This window comes from Pelmatolapia mariae, linkage group LG23 (assembly GCF_036321145.2).
Source record: "Pelmatolapia mariae isolate MD_Pm_ZW linkage group LG23, Pm_UMD_F_2, whole genome shotgun sequence".
NCBI classification, from domain to species: Eukaryota; Metazoa; Chordata; class Actinopteri; order Cichliformes; family Cichlidae; genus Pelmatolapia; species Pelmatolapia mariae.
Window position 1 is genome coordinate 20637583 of NC_086246.1, and position 15064 is coordinate 20652646.

Here is a 15064-nt window from a genome sequence, read left to right on the forward strand (position 1 = left end):
GTTAGGTTCTCACAGCACAGTGTTAAAGTGACAGCGAGCACACAGTGTGTTAGGACCATTTGGAAGTCCAACATTTTTGCGGTTTGGAGAATTCAGCTTGTATACAGAACATGAAAACGTAAGCATGACTGTGTCATCACAGCATGTATAAAAAGGCTGTTTCTGAAGCGTTCCCTCGCTTACGGCCATACCGCCCTGAACACGCCCGATCTCGTCTGATCTCGGCAGCCAAGCAGGGCCGGGCCTGGTCAGTACTTGGATGGGTGACCGCCTGGGAATACCGGGTGCTGTAAGCTTTTGCACTTCAACACGCAAATGACAGTTTAAATATTGAAACGAATCTGAGGCACTCTTTTAGCTCATTTTCTAATAGGATGGTTAGTGAGTCTTGCGCAAAGAGCTCTCCCACTGATGTAGTAATGTCAAAATCTTCAAGCGTTATATCAATATCACTGTACATGCACAGAGCACCTGTAGATGTTTTTGTGCACACACTCACAAATGTTTATGACGTGAAGTTTGCAGCATTGAGTCTGCATTACAGCTGTGCTGTCATGTGCAGGTATTAAAAAAAATAGAAACCAATCAATATCCTTCACTCTAAATTGTTTTTTAAATCACAACAAAATGGGTTACAGTATCTACATGAACCCCGTTGTCGAGGAAGCCTCTCACTTACGGCCATACCACGCCTGAACTCATCTGACCTCTGAAGCTAAGCAGGGGCTGTCCTGGATAGTAGCATCACCTTCACCTTGCTCCATGTTAGAAACTCCATGATATCGTGTTCCCTGCTCAGGGTATCACATTGATGCGCATTTACGCAGTATTCTTCGGGACCGCAGCCAGCAGCCAATAAGAATTAAAACTCGTTGCTCATGGGTGTCAGGTGGACACTGTGCCTGCTGCACACTACAAGGTTAACAAGTTCCTCACTACTGAGCCCAGACGGACTAGCCATAGACATTTTCTGCATTTACGGAATAAATAAGTTTGTGCATTTCCTAAATATTTCGTTCTTGTTGTTTTTTTGTTTTACACAAAAGCGAAAGGCAATCAGGAGCGTTGTCACGAAGCCTTTCCTGAAGCTGCCTCCACTGAGTGAGCAGCAGCGCCCTCTGCCGTTTGTGTGTTGAAGTGCAAAAGCTTACAGCACCTGGTATTCCCAGGCGGTCTCCCATCCAAGTACTGACCAGGCCCGACCCTGCTTAGCTTCCGAGATCAGACGAGATCGGGCGTGTTCAGGGTGGTATGGCCGTAAGCGAGTGACGACCGCTATAAAAGACCTTTTATAGGCTGCAAATGTCACAGCGTTTAAACTATAGTATTGTGCTAAACTTCATGTGTTACAGCGAGAACATGCAAACCTTTGTTGTTAACTGCAGCTTCAACATTGAGCTGCAAAAATGCTTTTCCCGCAGTAACATCACGATAATAACACATGTTAGGTTCTCACAGCACAGTGTTAAAGTGACAGCGAGCACACAGTGTGTTAGGACCATTTGGAAGTCCAACATTTTTGCGGTTTGGAGAATTCAGCTTGTATACAGAACATGAAAACGTAAGCATGACTGTGTCATCACAGCATGTATAAAAAGGCTGTTTCTGAAGCGTTCCCTCGCTTACGGCCATACCGCCCTGAACACGCCCGATCTCGTCTGATCTCGGCAGCCAAGCAGGGCCGGGCCTGGTCAGTACTTGGATGGGTGACCGCCTGGGAATACCGGGTGCTGTAAGCTTTTGCACTTCAACACGCAAATGACAGTTTAAATATTGAAACGAATCTGAGGCACTCTTTTAACTCATTTTCTAATAGGATGGTTAGTGAGTCTTGCGCAAAGAGCTCTCCCACTGATGTAGTAATGTCAAAATCTTCAAGCGTTATATCAATATCACTGTACATGCACAGAGCACCTGTAGATGTTTTTGTGCACACACTCACAAATGTTTATGACGTGAAGTTTGCAGCATTGAGTATGCATTACAGCTGTGCTGTCATGTGCAGGTATTAAAAAAAATAGAAACCAATCAATATCCTTCACTCTAAATTGTTTTTTAAATCACAACAAAATGGGTTACAGTATCTACATGAACCCCGTTGTCGAGGAAGCCTCTCACTTACGGCCATACCACGCCTGAACTCATCTGACCTCTGAAGCTAAGCAGGGGCTGTCCTGGATAGTAGCATCACCTTCACCTTGCTCCATGTTAGAAACTCCATGATATCGTGTTCCCTGCTCAGGGTATCACATTGATGCGCATTTACGCAGTATTCTTCGGGACCGCAGCCAGCAGCCAATAAGAATTAAAACTCGTTGCTCATGGGTGTCAGGTGGACACTGTGCCTGCTGCACACTACAAGGTTAACAAGTTCCTCACTACTGAGCCCAGACGGACTAGCCATAGACATTTTCTGCATTTACGGAATAAATAAGTTTGTGCATTTCCTAAATATTTCGTTCTTGTTGTTTTTTTGTTTTACACAAAAGTGAAAGGCAATCAGGAGCGTTGTCACGAAGCCTTTCCTGAAGCTGCCTCCACTGAGTGAGCAGCAGCGCCCTCTGCCGTTTGTGTGTTGAAGTGCAAAAGCTTACAGCACCTGGTATTCCCAGGCGGTCTCCCATCCAAGTACTGACCAGGCCCGACGCTGCTTAGCTTCCGAGATCAGACGAGATCGGGCGTGTTCAGGGTGGTATGGCCGTAAGCGAGTGACGACCGCTATAAAAGACCTTTTATAGGCTGCAAATGTCACAGCGTTTAAACTATAGTATTGTGCTAAACTTCATGTGTTACAGCGAGAACATGCAAACCTTTGTTGTTAACTGCAGCTTCAACATTGAGCTGCAAAAATGCTTTTCCCGCAGTAACATCACGATAATAACACATGTTAGGTTCTCACAGCACAGTGTTAAAGTGACAGCGAGCACACAGTGTGTTAGGACCATTTGGAAGTCCAACATTTTTGCGGTTTGGAGAATTCAGCTTGTATACAGAACATGAAAACGTAAGCATGACTGTGTCATCACAGCATGTATAAAAAGGCTGTTTCTGAAGCGTTCCCTCGCTTACGGCCATACCGCCCTGAACACCCCCGATCTCGTCTGATCTCGGCAGCCAAGCAGGGCCGGGCCTGGTCAGTACTTGGATGGGTGACCGCCTGGGAATACCGGGTGCTGTAAGCTTTTGCACTTCAACACGCAAATGACAGTTTAAATATTGAAACGAATCTGAGGCACTCTTTTAGCTCATTTTCTAATAGGATGGTTAGTGAGTCTTGCGCAAAGAGCTCTCCCACTGATGTAGTAATGTCAAAATCTTCAAGCGTTATATCAATATCACTGTACATGCACAGAGCACCTGTAGATGTTTTTGTGCACACACTCACAAATGTTTATGACGTGAAGTTTGCAGCATTGAGTATGCATTACAGCTGTGCTGTCATGTGCAGGTATTAAAAAAAATAGAAACCAATCAATATCCTTCACTCTAAATTGTTTTTTAAATCACAACAAAATGGGTTACAGTATCTACATGAACCCCGTTGTCGAGGAAGCCTCTCACTTACGGCCATACCACGCCTGAGCTCATCTGACCTCTGAAGCTAAGCAGGGGCTGTCCTGGATAGTAGCATCACCTTCACCTTGCTCCATGTTAGAAACTCCATGATATCGTGTTCCCTGCTCAGGGTATCACATTGATGCGCATTTACGCAGTATTCTTCGGGACCGCAGCCAGCAGCCAATAAGAATTAAAACTCGTTGCTCATGGGTGTCAGGCGGACACTGTGCCTGCTGCACACTACAAGGTTAACAAGTTCCTCACTACTGAGCCCAGACGGACTAGCCATAGACATTTTCTGCATTTACGGAATAAATAAGTTTGTGCATTTCCTAAATATTTCGTTCTTGTTGTTTTTTTGTTTTACACAAAAGCGAAAGGCAATCAGGAGCGTTGTCACGAAGCCTTTCCTGAAGCTGCCTCCACTGAGTGAGCAGCAGCGCCCTCTGCCGTTTGTGTGTTGAAGTGCAAAAGCTTACAGCACCTGGTATTCCCAGGCGGTCTCCCATCCAAGTACTGACCAGGCCCGACCCTGCTTAGCTTCCGAGATCAGACGAGATCGGGCGTGTTCAGGGTGGTATGGCCGTAAGCGAGTGAAGCCCGCTATAAAAGACCTTTTATAGGCTGCAAATGTCACAGCGTTTAAACTATAGTATTGTGCTAAACTTCATGTGTTACAGCGAGAACATGCAAACCTTTGTTGTTAACTGCAGCTTCAACATTGAGCTGCAAAAATGCTTTTCCCGCAGTAACATCACGATAATAACACATGTTAGGTTCTCACAGCACAGTGTTAAAGTGACAGCGAGCACACAGTGTGTTAGGACCATTTGGAAGTCCAACATTTTTGCGGTTTGGAGAATTCAGCTTGTATACAGAACATGAAAACGTAAGCATGACTGTGTCATCACAGCATGTATAAAAAGGCTGTTTCTGAAGCGTTCCCTCGCTTACGGCCATACCGCCCTGAACACGCCCGATCTCGTCTGATCTCGGCAGCCAAGCAGGGCCGGGCCTGGTCAGTACTTGGATGGGTGACCGCCTGGGAATACCGGGTGCTGTAAGCTTTTGCACTTCAACACGCAAATGACAGTTTAAATATTGAAACGAATCTGAGGCACTCTTTTAGCTCATTTTCTAATAGGATGGTTAGTGAGTCTTGCGCAAAGAGCTCTCCCACTGATGTAGTAATGTCAAAATCTTCAAGCGTTATATCAATATCACTGTACATGCACAGAGCACCTGTAGATGTTTTTGTGCACACACTCACAAATGTTTATGACGTGAAGTTTGCAGCATTGAGTCTGCATTACAGCTGTGCTGTCATGTGCAGGTATTAAAAAAAATAGAAACCAATCAATATCCTTCACTCTAAATTGTTTTTTAAATCACAACAAAATGGGTTACAGTATCTACATGAACCCCGTTGTCGAGGAAGCCTCTCACTTACGGCCATACCACGCCTGAGCTCATCTGACCTCTGAAGCTAAGCAGGGGCTGTCCTGGATAGTAGCATCACCTTCACCTTGCTCCATGTTAGAAACTCCATGATATCGTGTTCCCTGCTCAGGGTATCACATTGATGCGCATTTACGCAGTATTCTTCGGGACCGCAGCCAGCAGCCAATAAGAATTAAAACTCGTTGCTCATGGGTGTCAGGTGGACACTGTGCCTGCTGCACACTACAAGGTTAACAAGTTCCTCACTACTGAGCCCAGACGGACTAGCCATAGACATTTTCTGCATTTACGGAATAAATAAGTTTGTGCATTTCCTAAATATTTCGTTCTTGTTGTTTTTTTGTTTTACACAAAAGCGAAAGGCAATCAGGAGCGTTGTCACGAAGCCTTTCCTGAAGCTGCCTCCACTGAGTGAGCAGCAGCGCCCTCTGCCGTTTGTGTGTTGAAGTGCAAAAGCTTACAGCACCTGGTATTCCCAGGCGGTCTCCCATCCAAGTACTGACCAGGCCCGACCCTGCTTAGCTTCCGAGATCAGACGAGATCGGGCGTGTTCAGGGTGGTATGGCCGTAAGCGAGTGAAGCCCGCTATAAAAGACCTTTTATAGGCTGCAAATGTCACAGCGTTTAAACTATAGTATTGTGCTAAACTTCATGTGTTACAGCGAGAACATGCAAACCTTTGTTGTTAACTGCAGCTTCAACATTGAGCTGCAAAAATGCTTTTCCCGCAGTAACATCACGATAATAACACATGTTAGGTTCTCACAGCACAGTGTTAAAGTGACAGCGAGCACACAGTGTGTTAGGACCATTTGGAAGTCCAACATTTTTGCGGTTTGGAGAATTCAGCTTGTATACAGAACATGAAAACGTAAGCATGACTGTGTCATCACAGCATGTATAAAAAGGCTGTTTCTGAAGCGTTCCCTCGCTTACGGCCATACCGCCCTGAACACGCCCGATCTCGTCTGATCTCGGCAGCCAAGCAGGGCCGGGCCTGGTCAGTACTTGGATGGGTGACCGCCTGGGAATACCGGGTGCTGTAAGCTTTTGCACTTCAACACGCAAATGACAGTTTAAATATTGAAACGAATCTGAGGCACTCTTTTAGCTCATTTTCTAATAGGATGGTTAGTGAGTCTTGCGCAAAGAGCTCTCCCACTGATGTAGTAATGTCAAAATCTTCAAGCGTTATATCAATATCACTGTACATGCACAGAGCACCTGTAGATGTTTTTGTGCACACACTCACAAATGTTTATGACGTGAAGTTTGCAGCATTGAGTATGCATTACAGCTGTGCTGTCATGTGCAGGTATTAAAAAAAATAGAAACCAATCAATATCCTTCACTCTAAATTGTTTTTTAAATCACAACAAAATGGGTTACAGTATCTACATGAACCCCGTTGTCGAGGAAGCCTCTCACTTACGGCCATACCACGCCTGAACTCATCTGACCTCTGAAGCTAAGCAGGGGCTGTCCTGGATAGTAGCATCACCTTCACCTTGCTCCATGTTAGAAACTCCATGATATCGTGTTCCCTGCTCAGGGTATCACATTGATGCGCATTTACGCAGTATTCTTCGGGACCGCAGCCAGCAGCCAATAAGAATTAAAACTCGTTGCTCATGGGTGTCAGGTGGACACTGTGCCTGCTGCACACTACAAGGTTAACAAGTTCCTCACTACTGAGCCCAGACGGACTAGCCATAGACATTTTCTGCATTTACGGAATAAATAAGTTTGTGCATTTCCTAAATATTTCGTTCTTGTTGTTTTTTTGTTTTACACAAAAGCGAAAGGCAATCAGGAGCGTTGTCACGAAGCCTTTCCTGAAGCTGCCTCCACTGAGTGAGCAGCAGCGCCCTCTGCCGTTTGTGTGTTGAAGTGCAAAAGCTTACAGCACCTGGTATTCCCAGGCGGTCTCCCATCCAAGTACTGACCAGGCCCGACCCTGCTTAGCTTCCGAGATCAGACGAGATCGGGCGTGTTCAGGGTGGTATGGCCGTAAGCGAGTGAAGCCCGCTATAAAAGACCTTTTATAGGCTGCAAATGTCACAGCGTTTAAACTATAGTATTGTGCTAAACTTCATGTGTTACAGCGAGAACATGCAAACCTTTGTTGTTAACTGCAGCTTCAACATTGAGCTGCAAAAATGCTTTTCCCGCAGTAACATCACGATAATAACACATGTTAGGTTCTCACAGCACAGTGTTAAAGTGACAGCGAGCACACAGTGTGTTAGGACCATTTGGAAGTCCAACATTTTTGCGGTTTGGAGAATTCAGCTTGTATACAGAACATGAAAACGTAAGCATGACTGTGTCATCACAGCATGTATAAAAAGGCTGTTTCTGAAGCGTTCCCTCGCTTACGGCCATACCGCCCTGAACACGCCCGAGCTCGTCTGATCTCGGCAGCCAAGCAGGGCCGGGCCTGGTCAGTACTTGGATGGGTGACCGCCTGGGAATACCGGGTGCTGTAAGCTTTTGCACTTCAACACGCAAATGACAGTTTAAATATTGAAACGAATCTGAGGCACTCTTTTAGCTCATTTTCTAATAGGATGGTTAGTGAGTCTTGCGCAAAGAGCTCTCCCACTGATGTAGTAATGTCAAAATCTTCAAGCGTTATATCAATATCACTGTACATGCACAGAGCACCTGTAGATGTTTTTGTGCACACACTCACAAATGTTTATGACGTGAAGTTTGCAGCATTGAGTATGCATTACAGCTGTGCTGTCATGTGCAGGTATTAAAAAAAATAGAAACCAATCAATATCCTTCACTCTAAATTGTTTTTTAAATCACAACAAAATGGGTTACAGTATCGACATGAACCCCGTTGTCGAGGAAGCCTCTCACTTACGGCCATACCACGCCTGAGCTCATCTGACCTCTGAAGCTAAGCAGGGGCTGTCCTGGATAGTAGCATCACCTTCACCTTGCTCCATGTTAGAAACTCCATGATATCGTGTTCCCTGCTCAGGGTATCACATTGATGCGCATTTACGCAGTATTCTTCGGGACCGCAGCCAGCAGCCAATAAGAATTAAAACTCGTTGCTCATGGGTGTCAGGTGGACACTGTGCCTGCTGCACACTACAAGGTTAACAAGTTCCTCACTACTGAGCCCAGACGGACTAGCCATAGACATTTTCTGCATTTACGGAATAAATAAGTTTGTGCATTTCCTAAATATTTCGTTCTTGTTGTTTTTTTGTTTTACACAAAAGCGAAAGGCAATCAGGAGCGTTGTCACGAAGCCTTTCCTGAAGCTGCCTCCACTGAGTGAGCAGCAGCGCCCTCTGCCGTTTGTGTGTTGAAGTGCAAAAGCTTACAGCACCTGGTATTCCCAGGCGGTCTCCCATCCAAGTACTGACCAGGCCCGACCCTGCTTAGCTTCCGAGATCAGACGAGATCGGGCGTGTTCAGGGTGGTATGGCCGTAAGCAAGTGAAGCCCGCTATAAAAGACCTTTTATAGGCTGCAAATGTCACAGCGTTTAAACTATAGTATTGTGCTAAACTTCATGTGTTACAGCGAGAACATGCAAACCTTTGTTGTTAACTGCAGCTTCAACATTGAGCTGCAAAAATGCTTTTCCCGCAGTAACATCACGATAATAACACATGTTAGGTTCTCACAGCACAGTGTTAAAGTGACAGCGAGCACACAGTGTGTTAGGACCATTTGGAAGTCCAACATTTTTGCGGTTTGGAGAATTCAGCTTGTATACAGAACATGAAAACGTAAGCATGACTGTGTCATCACAGCATGTATAAAAAGGCTGTTTCTGAAGCGTTCCCTCGCTTACGGCCATACCGCCCTGAACACGCCCGATCTCGTCTGATCTCGGCAGCTAAGCAGGGCCGGGCCTGGTCAGTACTTGGATGGGTGACCGCCCGGGAATACCGGGTGCTGTAAGCTTTTGCACTTCAACACGCAAATGACAGTTTAAATATTGAAACGAATCTGAGGCACTCTTTTAGCTCATTTTCTAATAGGATGGTTAGTGAGTCTTGCGCAAAGAGCTCTCCCACTGATGTAGTAATGTCAAAATCTTCAAGCGTTATATCAATATCACTGTACATGCACAGAGCACCTGTAGATGTTTTTGTGCACACACTCACAAATGTTTATGACGTGAAGTTTGCAGCATTGAGTATGCATTACAGCTGTGCTGTCATGTGCAGGTATTAAAAAAAATAGAAACCAATCAATATCCTTCACTCTAAATTGTTTTTTAAATCACAACAAAATGGGTTACAGTATCGACATGAACCCCGTTGTCGAGGACCGCAGCCAGCAGCCAATAAGAATTAAAACTCGTTGCTCATGGGTGTCAGGTGGACACTGTGCCTGCTGCACACTACAAGGTTAACAAGTTCCTCACTACTGAGCCCAGACGGACTAGCCATAGACATTTTCTGCATTTACGGAATAAATAAGTTTGTGCATTTCCTAAATATTTTGTTCTTGTTGTTTTTTTCATTTTACACAAAAGCGAAAGGCAATCAGGAGCGTTGTCACGAAGCCTTTCCTGAAGCTGCCTCCACTGAGTGAGCAGCAGCGCCCTCTGCCGTTTGTGTGTTGAAGTGCAAAAGCTTACAGCACCTGGTATTCCCAGGCGGTCTCCCATCCAAGTACTGACCAGGCCCGACCCTGCTTAGCTTCCGAGATCAGACGAGATCGGGCGTGTTCAGGGTGGTATGGCCGTAAGCGAGTGAAGCCTGCTATAAAAGACCTTTTATAGGCTGCAAATGTCACAGCGTTTAAACTATAGTATTGTGCTAAACTTCATGTGTTACAGCGAGAACATGCAAACCTTTGTTGTTAACTGCAGCTTCAACATTGAGCTGCAAAAATGCTTTTCCCGCAGTAACATCACGATAATAACACATGTTAGGTTCTCACAGCACAGTGTTAAAGTGACAGCGAGCACACAGTGTGTTAGGACCATTTGGAAGTCCAACATTTTTGCGGTTTGGAGAATTCAGCTTGTATACAGAACATGAAAACGTAAGCATGACTGTGTCATCACAGCATGTATAAAAAGGCTGTTTCTGAAGCGTTCCCTCGCTTACGGCCATACCGCCCTGAACACCCCCGATCTCGTCTGATCTCGGCAGCCAAGCAGGGCTGGGCCTGGTCAGTACTTGGATGGGTGACCGCCTGGGAATACCGGGTGCTGTAAGCTTTTGCACTTCAACACGCAAATGACAGTTTAAATATTGAAACGAATCTGAGGCACTCTTTTAGCTCATTTTCTAATAGGATGGTTAGTGAGTCTTGCGCAAAGAGCTCTCCCACTGATGTAGTAATGTCAAAATCTTCAAGCGTTATATCAATATCACTGTACATGCACAGAGCACCTGTAGATGTTTTTGTGCACACACTCACAAATGTTTATGACGTGAAGTTTGCAGCATTGAGTATGCATTACAGCTGTGCTGTCATGTGCAGGTATTAAAAAAAATAGAAACCAATCAATATCCTTCACTCTAAATTGTTTTTTAAATCACAACAAAATGGGTTACAGTATCGACATGAACCCCGTTGTCGAGGACCGCAGCCAGCAGCCAATAAGAATTAAAACTCGTTGCTCATGGGTGTCAGGTGGACACTGTGCCTGCTGCACACTACAAGGTTAACAAGTTCCTCACTACTGAGCCCAGACGGACTAGCCATAGACATTTTCTGCATTTACGGAATAAATAAGTTTGTGCATTTCCTAAATATTTTGTTCTTGTTGTTTTTTTCATTTTACACAAAAGCGAAAGGCAATCAGGAGCGTTGTCACGAAGCCTTTCCTGAAGCTGCCTCCACTGAGTGAGCAGCAGCGCCCTCTGCCGTTTGTGTGTTGAAGTGCAAAAGATTACAGCACCTGGTATTCCCAGGCGGTCTCCCATCCAAGTACTGACCAGGCCCGACCCTGCTTAGCTTCCGAGATCAGACGAGATCGGGCGTGTTCAGGGTGGTATGGCCGTAAGCGAGTGAAGCCCGCTATAAAAGACCTTTTATAGGCTGCAAATGTCACAGCGTTTAAACTATAGTATTGTGCTAAACTTCATGTGTTACAGCGAGAACATGCAAACCTTTGTTGTTAACTGCAGCTTCAACATTGAGCTGCAAAAATGCTTTTCCCGCAGTAACATCACGATAATAACACATGTTAGGTTCTCACAGCACAGTGTTAAAGTGACAGCGAGCACACAGTGTGTTAGGACCATTTGGAAGTCCAACATTTTTGCGGTTTGGAGAATTCAGCTTGTATACAGAACATGAAAACGTAAGCATGACTGTGTCATCACAGCATGTATAAAAAGGCTGTTTCTGAAGCGTTCCCTCGCTTACGGCCATACCGCCCTGAACACGCCCGATCTCGTCTGATCTCGGCAGCCAAGCAGGGCCGGGCCTGGTCAGTACTTGGATGGGTGACCGCCTGGGAATACCGGGTGCTGTAAGCTTTTGCACTTCAACACGCAAATGACAGTTTAAATATTGAAACGAATCTGAGGCACTCTTTTAGCTCATTTTCTAATAGGATGGTTAGTGAGTCTTGCGCAAAGAGCTCTCCCACTGATGTAGTAATGTCAAAATCTTCAAGCGTTATATCAATATCACTGTACATGCACAGAGCACCTGTAGATGTTTTTGTGCACACACTCACAAATGTTTATGACGTGAAGTTTGCAGCATTGAGTATGCATTACAGCTGTGCTGTCATGTGCAGGTATTAAAAAAAATAGAAACCAATCAATATCCTTCACTCTAAATTGTTTTTTAAATCACAACAAAATGGGTTACAGTATCTACATGAACCCCGTTGTCGAGGAAGCCTCTCACTTACGGCCATACCACGCCTGAACTCATCTGACCTCTGAAGCTAAGCAGGGGCTGTCCTGGATAGTAGCATCACCTTCACCTTGCTCCATGTTAGAAACTCCATGATATCGTGTTCCCTGCTCAGGGTATCACATTGATGCGCATTTACGCAGTATTCTTCGGGACCGCAGCCAGCAGCCAATAAGAATTAAAACTCGTTGCTCATGGGTGTCAGGTGGACACTGTGCCTGCTGCACACTACAAGGTTAACAAGTTCCTCACTACTGAGCCCAGACGGACTAGCCATAGACATTTTCTGCATTTACGGAATAAATAAGTTTGTGCATTTCCTAAATATTTCGTTCTTGTTGTTTTTTTGTTTTACACAAAAGCGAAAGGCAATCAGGAGCGTTGTCACGAAGCCTTTCCTGAAGCTGCCTCCACTGAGTGAGCAGCAGCGCCCTCTGCCGTTTGTGTGTTGAAGTGCAAAAGCTTACAGCACCTGGTATTCCCAGGCGGTCTCCCATCCAAGTACTGACCAGGCCCGACCCTGCTTAGCTTCCGAGATCAGACGAGATCGGGCGTGTTCAGGGTGGTATGGCCGTAAGCGAGTGAAGCCCGCTATAAAAGACCTTTTATAGGCTGCAAATGTCACAGCGTTTAAACTATAGTATTGTGCTAAACTTCATGTGTTACAGCGAGAACATGCAAACCTTTGTTGTTAACTGCAGCTTCAACATTGAGCTGCAAAAATGCTTTTCCCGCAGTAACATCACGATAATAACACATGTTAGGTTCTCACAGCACAGTGTTAAAGTGACAGCGAGCACACAGTGTGTTAGGACCATTTGGAAGTCCAACATTTTTGCGGTTTGGAGAATTCAGCTTGTATACAGAACATGAAAACGTAAGCATGACTGTGTCATCACAGCATGTATAAAAAGGCTGTTTCTGAAGCGTTCCCTCGCTTACGGCCATACCGCCCTGAACACGCCCGATCTCGTCTGATCTCGGCAGCCAAGCAGGGCCGGGCCTGGTCAGTACTTGGATGGGTGACCGCCTGGGAATACCGGGTGCTGTAAGCTTTTGCACTTCAACACGCAAATGACAGTTTAAATATTGAAACGAATCTGAGGCACTCTTTTAGCTCATTTTCTAATAGGATGGTTAGTGAGTCTTGCGCAAAGAGCTCTCCCACTGATGTAGTAATGTCAAAATCTTCAAGCGTTATATCAATATCACTGTACATGCACAGAGCACCTGTAGATGTTTTTGTGCACACACTCACAAATGTTTATGACGTGAAGTTTGCAGCATTGAGTATGCATTACAGCTGTGCTGTCATGTGCAGGTATTAAAAAAAATAGAAACCAATCAATATCCTTCACTCTAAATTGTTTTTTAAATCACAACAAAATGGGTTACAGTATCGACATGAACCCCGTTGTCGAGGACCGCAGCCAGCAGCCAATAAGAATTAAAACTCGTTGCTCATGGGTGTCAGGTGGACACTGTGCCTGCTGCACACTACAAGGTTAACAAGTTCCTCACTACTGAGCCCAGACGGACTAGCCATAGACATTTTCTGCATTTACGGAATAAATAAGTTTGTGCATTTCCTAAATATTTTGTTCTTGTTGTTTTTTTCATTTTACACAAAAGCGAAAGGCAATCAGGAGCGTTGTCACGAAGCCTTTCCTGAAGCTGCCTCCACTGAGTGAGCAGCAGCGCCCTCTGCCGTTTGTGTGTTGAAGTGCAAAAGCTTACAGCACCTGGTATTCCCAGGCGGTCTCCCATCCAAGTACTGACCAGGCCCGACCCTGCTTAGCTTCCGAGATCAGACGAGATCGGGCGTGTTCAGGGTGGTATGGCCGTAAGCGAGTGAAGCCCGCTATAAAAGACCTTTTATAGGCTGCAAATGTCACAGCGTTTAAACTATAGTATTGTGCTAAACTTCATGTGTTACAGCGAGAACATGCAAACCTTTGTTGTTAACTGCAGCTTCAACATTGAGCTGCAAAAATGCTTTTCCCGCAGTAACATCACGATAATAACACATGTTAGGTTCTCACAGCACAGTGTTAAAGTGACAGCGAGCACACAGTGTGTTAGGACCATTTGGAAGTCCAACATTTTTGCGGTTTGGAGAATTCAGCTTGTATACAGAACATGAAAACGTAAGCATGACTGTGTCATCACAGCATGTATAAAAAGGCTGTTTCTGAAGCGTTCCCTCGCTTACGGCCATACCGCCCTGAACACCCCCGATCTCGTCTGATCTCGGCAGCCAAGCAGGGCTGGGCCTGGTCAGTAATTGGATGGGTGACCGCCTGGGAATACCGGGTGCTGTAAGCTTTTGCACTTCAACACGCAAATGACAGTTTAAATATTGAAACGAATCTGAGGCACTCTTTTAGCTCATTTTCTAATAGGATGGTTAGTGAGTCTTGCGCAAAGAGCTCTCCCACTGATGTAGTAATGTCAAAATCTTCAAGCGTTATATCAATATCACTGTACATGCACAGAGCACCTGTAGATGTTTTTGTGCACACACTCACAAATGTTTATGACGTGAAGTTTGCAGCATTGAGTATGCATTACAGCTGTGCTGTCATGTGCAGGTATTAAAAAAAATAGAAACCAATCAATATCCTTCACTCTAAATTGTTTTTTAAATCACAACAAAATGGGTTACAGTATCGACATGAACCCCGTTGTCGAGGACCGCAGCCAGCAGCCAATAAGAATTAAAACTCGTTGCTCATGGGTGTCAGGTGGACACTGTGCCTGCTGCACACTACAAGGTTAACAAGTTCCTCACTACTGAGCCCAGACGGACTAGCCATAGACATTTTCTGCATTTACGGAATAAATAAGTTTGTGCATTTCCTAAATATTTTGTTCTTGTTCTTTTTTTCATTTTACACAAAAGCGAAAGGCAATCAGGAGCGTTGTCACGAAGCCTTTCCTGAAGCTGCCTCCACTGAGTGAGCAGCAGCGCCCTCTGCCGTTTGTGTGTTGAAGTGCAAAAGATTACAGCACCTGGTATTCCCAGGCGGTCTCCCATCCAAGTACTGACCAGGCCCGACCCTGCTTAGCTTCCGAGATCAGACGAGATCGGGCGTGTTCAGGGTGGTATGGCCGTAAGCGAGTGAAGCCCGCTATAAAAGACCTTTTATAGGCTGCAAATGTCACAGCGTTTAAACTATAGT

The 15064-nt window shown here is 45.2% G+C and overlaps 22 non-coding genes across 22 annotated transcripts; 11 read left to right on the forward strand and 11 right to left on the reverse strand.

The window, feature by feature from the left end:
• The first annotated feature begins 177 nt into the window (after positions 1 to 177).
• LOC134621499 (5S ribosomal RNA) lies at positions 178 to 296 on the forward strand. Its single transcript, XR_010092255.1, has one exon. It is a non-coding gene; the product is annotated as a 5S ribosomal RNA (ribosomal RNA).
• An 848-nt stretch (positions 297 to 1144) lies between these two features.
• Positions 1145 to 1263, reverse strand: LOC134622059 (5S ribosomal RNA). Its single transcript, XR_010092767.1, has one exon. It is a non-coding gene; the product is annotated as a 5S ribosomal RNA (ribosomal RNA).
• A 357-nt stretch (positions 1264 to 1620) lies between these two features.
• Positions 1621 to 1739, forward strand: LOC134621501 (5S ribosomal RNA). The gene has a single exon (XR_010092257.1). It is a non-coding gene; the product is annotated as a 5S ribosomal RNA (ribosomal RNA).
• Positions 1740 to 2587: 848 nt separating this feature from the next.
• LOC134622178 (5S ribosomal RNA) lies at positions 2588 to 2706 on the reverse strand. Its single transcript, XR_010092879.1, has one exon. It is a non-coding gene; the product is annotated as a 5S ribosomal RNA (ribosomal RNA).
• A 357-nt stretch (positions 2707 to 3063) lies between these two features.
• LOC134621544 (5S ribosomal RNA) lies at positions 3064 to 3182 on the forward strand. The gene has a single exon (XR_010092297.1). It is a non-coding gene; the product is annotated as a 5S ribosomal RNA (ribosomal RNA).
• Positions 3183 to 4030: 848 nt separating this feature from the next.
• Positions 4031 to 4149, reverse strand: LOC134622061 (5S ribosomal RNA). Its single transcript, XR_010092768.1, has one exon. It is a non-coding gene; the product is annotated as a 5S ribosomal RNA (ribosomal RNA).
• Positions 4150 to 4506: 357 nt separating this feature from the next.
• Positions 4507 to 4625, forward strand: LOC134621502 (5S ribosomal RNA). Its single transcript, XR_010092258.1, has one exon. It is a non-coding gene; the product is annotated as a 5S ribosomal RNA (ribosomal RNA).
• Positions 4626 to 5473: 848 nt separating this feature from the next.
• Positions 5474 to 5592, reverse strand: LOC134622062 (5S ribosomal RNA). Its single transcript, XR_010092769.1, has one exon. It is a non-coding gene; the product is annotated as a 5S ribosomal RNA (ribosomal RNA).
• A 357-nt stretch (positions 5593 to 5949) lies between these two features.
• On the forward strand, positions 5950 to 6068 carry LOC134621503 (5S ribosomal RNA). The gene has a single exon (XR_010092259.1). It is a non-coding gene; the product is annotated as a 5S ribosomal RNA (ribosomal RNA).
• An 848-nt stretch (positions 6069 to 6916) lies between these two features.
• Positions 6917 to 7035, reverse strand: LOC134622063 (5S ribosomal RNA). The gene has a single exon (XR_010092770.1). It is a non-coding gene; the product is annotated as a 5S ribosomal RNA (ribosomal RNA).
• Positions 7036 to 7392: 357 nt separating this feature from the next.
• Positions 7393 to 7511, forward strand: LOC134621702 (5S ribosomal RNA). Its single transcript, XR_010092448.1, has one exon. It is a non-coding gene; the product is annotated as a 5S ribosomal RNA (ribosomal RNA).
• Positions 7512 to 8359: 848 nt separating this feature from the next.
• Positions 8360 to 8478, reverse strand: LOC134622064 (5S ribosomal RNA). Its single transcript, XR_010092771.1, has one exon. It is a non-coding gene; the product is annotated as a 5S ribosomal RNA (ribosomal RNA).
• A 357-nt stretch (positions 8479 to 8835) lies between these two features.
• Positions 8836 to 8954, forward strand: LOC134622164 (5S ribosomal RNA). Its single transcript, XR_010092866.1, has one exon. It is a non-coding gene; the product is annotated as a 5S ribosomal RNA (ribosomal RNA).
• Positions 8955 to 9629: 675 nt separating this feature from the next.
• On the reverse strand, positions 9630 to 9748 carry LOC134622065 (5S ribosomal RNA). The gene has a single exon (XR_010092772.1). It is a non-coding gene; the product is annotated as a 5S ribosomal RNA (ribosomal RNA).
• A 357-nt stretch (positions 9749 to 10105) lies between these two features.
• On the forward strand, positions 10106 to 10224 carry LOC134621520 (5S ribosomal RNA). Its single transcript, XR_010092275.1, has one exon. It is a non-coding gene; the product is annotated as a 5S ribosomal RNA (ribosomal RNA).
• A 675-nt stretch (positions 10225 to 10899) lies between these two features.
• On the reverse strand, positions 10900 to 11018 carry LOC134622115 (5S ribosomal RNA). The gene has a single exon (XR_010092818.1). It is a non-coding gene; the product is annotated as a 5S ribosomal RNA (ribosomal RNA).
• A 357-nt stretch (positions 11019 to 11375) lies between these two features.
• On the forward strand, positions 11376 to 11494 carry LOC134621504 (5S ribosomal RNA). The gene has a single exon (XR_010092260.1). It is a non-coding gene; the product is annotated as a 5S ribosomal RNA (ribosomal RNA).
• Positions 11495 to 12342: 848 nt separating this feature from the next.
• LOC134622066 (5S ribosomal RNA) lies at positions 12343 to 12461 on the reverse strand. Its single transcript, XR_010092773.1, has one exon. It is a non-coding gene; the product is annotated as a 5S ribosomal RNA (ribosomal RNA).
• A 357-nt stretch (positions 12462 to 12818) lies between these two features.
• On the forward strand, positions 12819 to 12937 carry LOC134621505 (5S ribosomal RNA). Its single transcript, XR_010092261.1, has one exon. It is a non-coding gene; the product is annotated as a 5S ribosomal RNA (ribosomal RNA).
• Positions 12938 to 13612: 675 nt separating this feature from the next.
• Positions 13613 to 13731, reverse strand: LOC134622067 (5S ribosomal RNA). The gene has a single exon (XR_010092774.1). It is a non-coding gene; the product is annotated as a 5S ribosomal RNA (ribosomal RNA).
• Positions 13732 to 14088: 357 nt separating this feature from the next.
• On the forward strand, positions 14089 to 14207 carry LOC134621720 (5S ribosomal RNA). The gene has a single exon (XR_010092465.1). It is a non-coding gene; the product is annotated as a 5S ribosomal RNA (ribosomal RNA).
• Positions 14208 to 14882: 675 nt separating this feature from the next.
• On the reverse strand, positions 14883 to 15001 carry LOC134622116 (5S ribosomal RNA). The gene has a single exon (XR_010092819.1). It is a non-coding gene; the product is annotated as a 5S ribosomal RNA (ribosomal RNA).
• Positions 15002 to 15064: the final 63 nt, after the last annotated feature.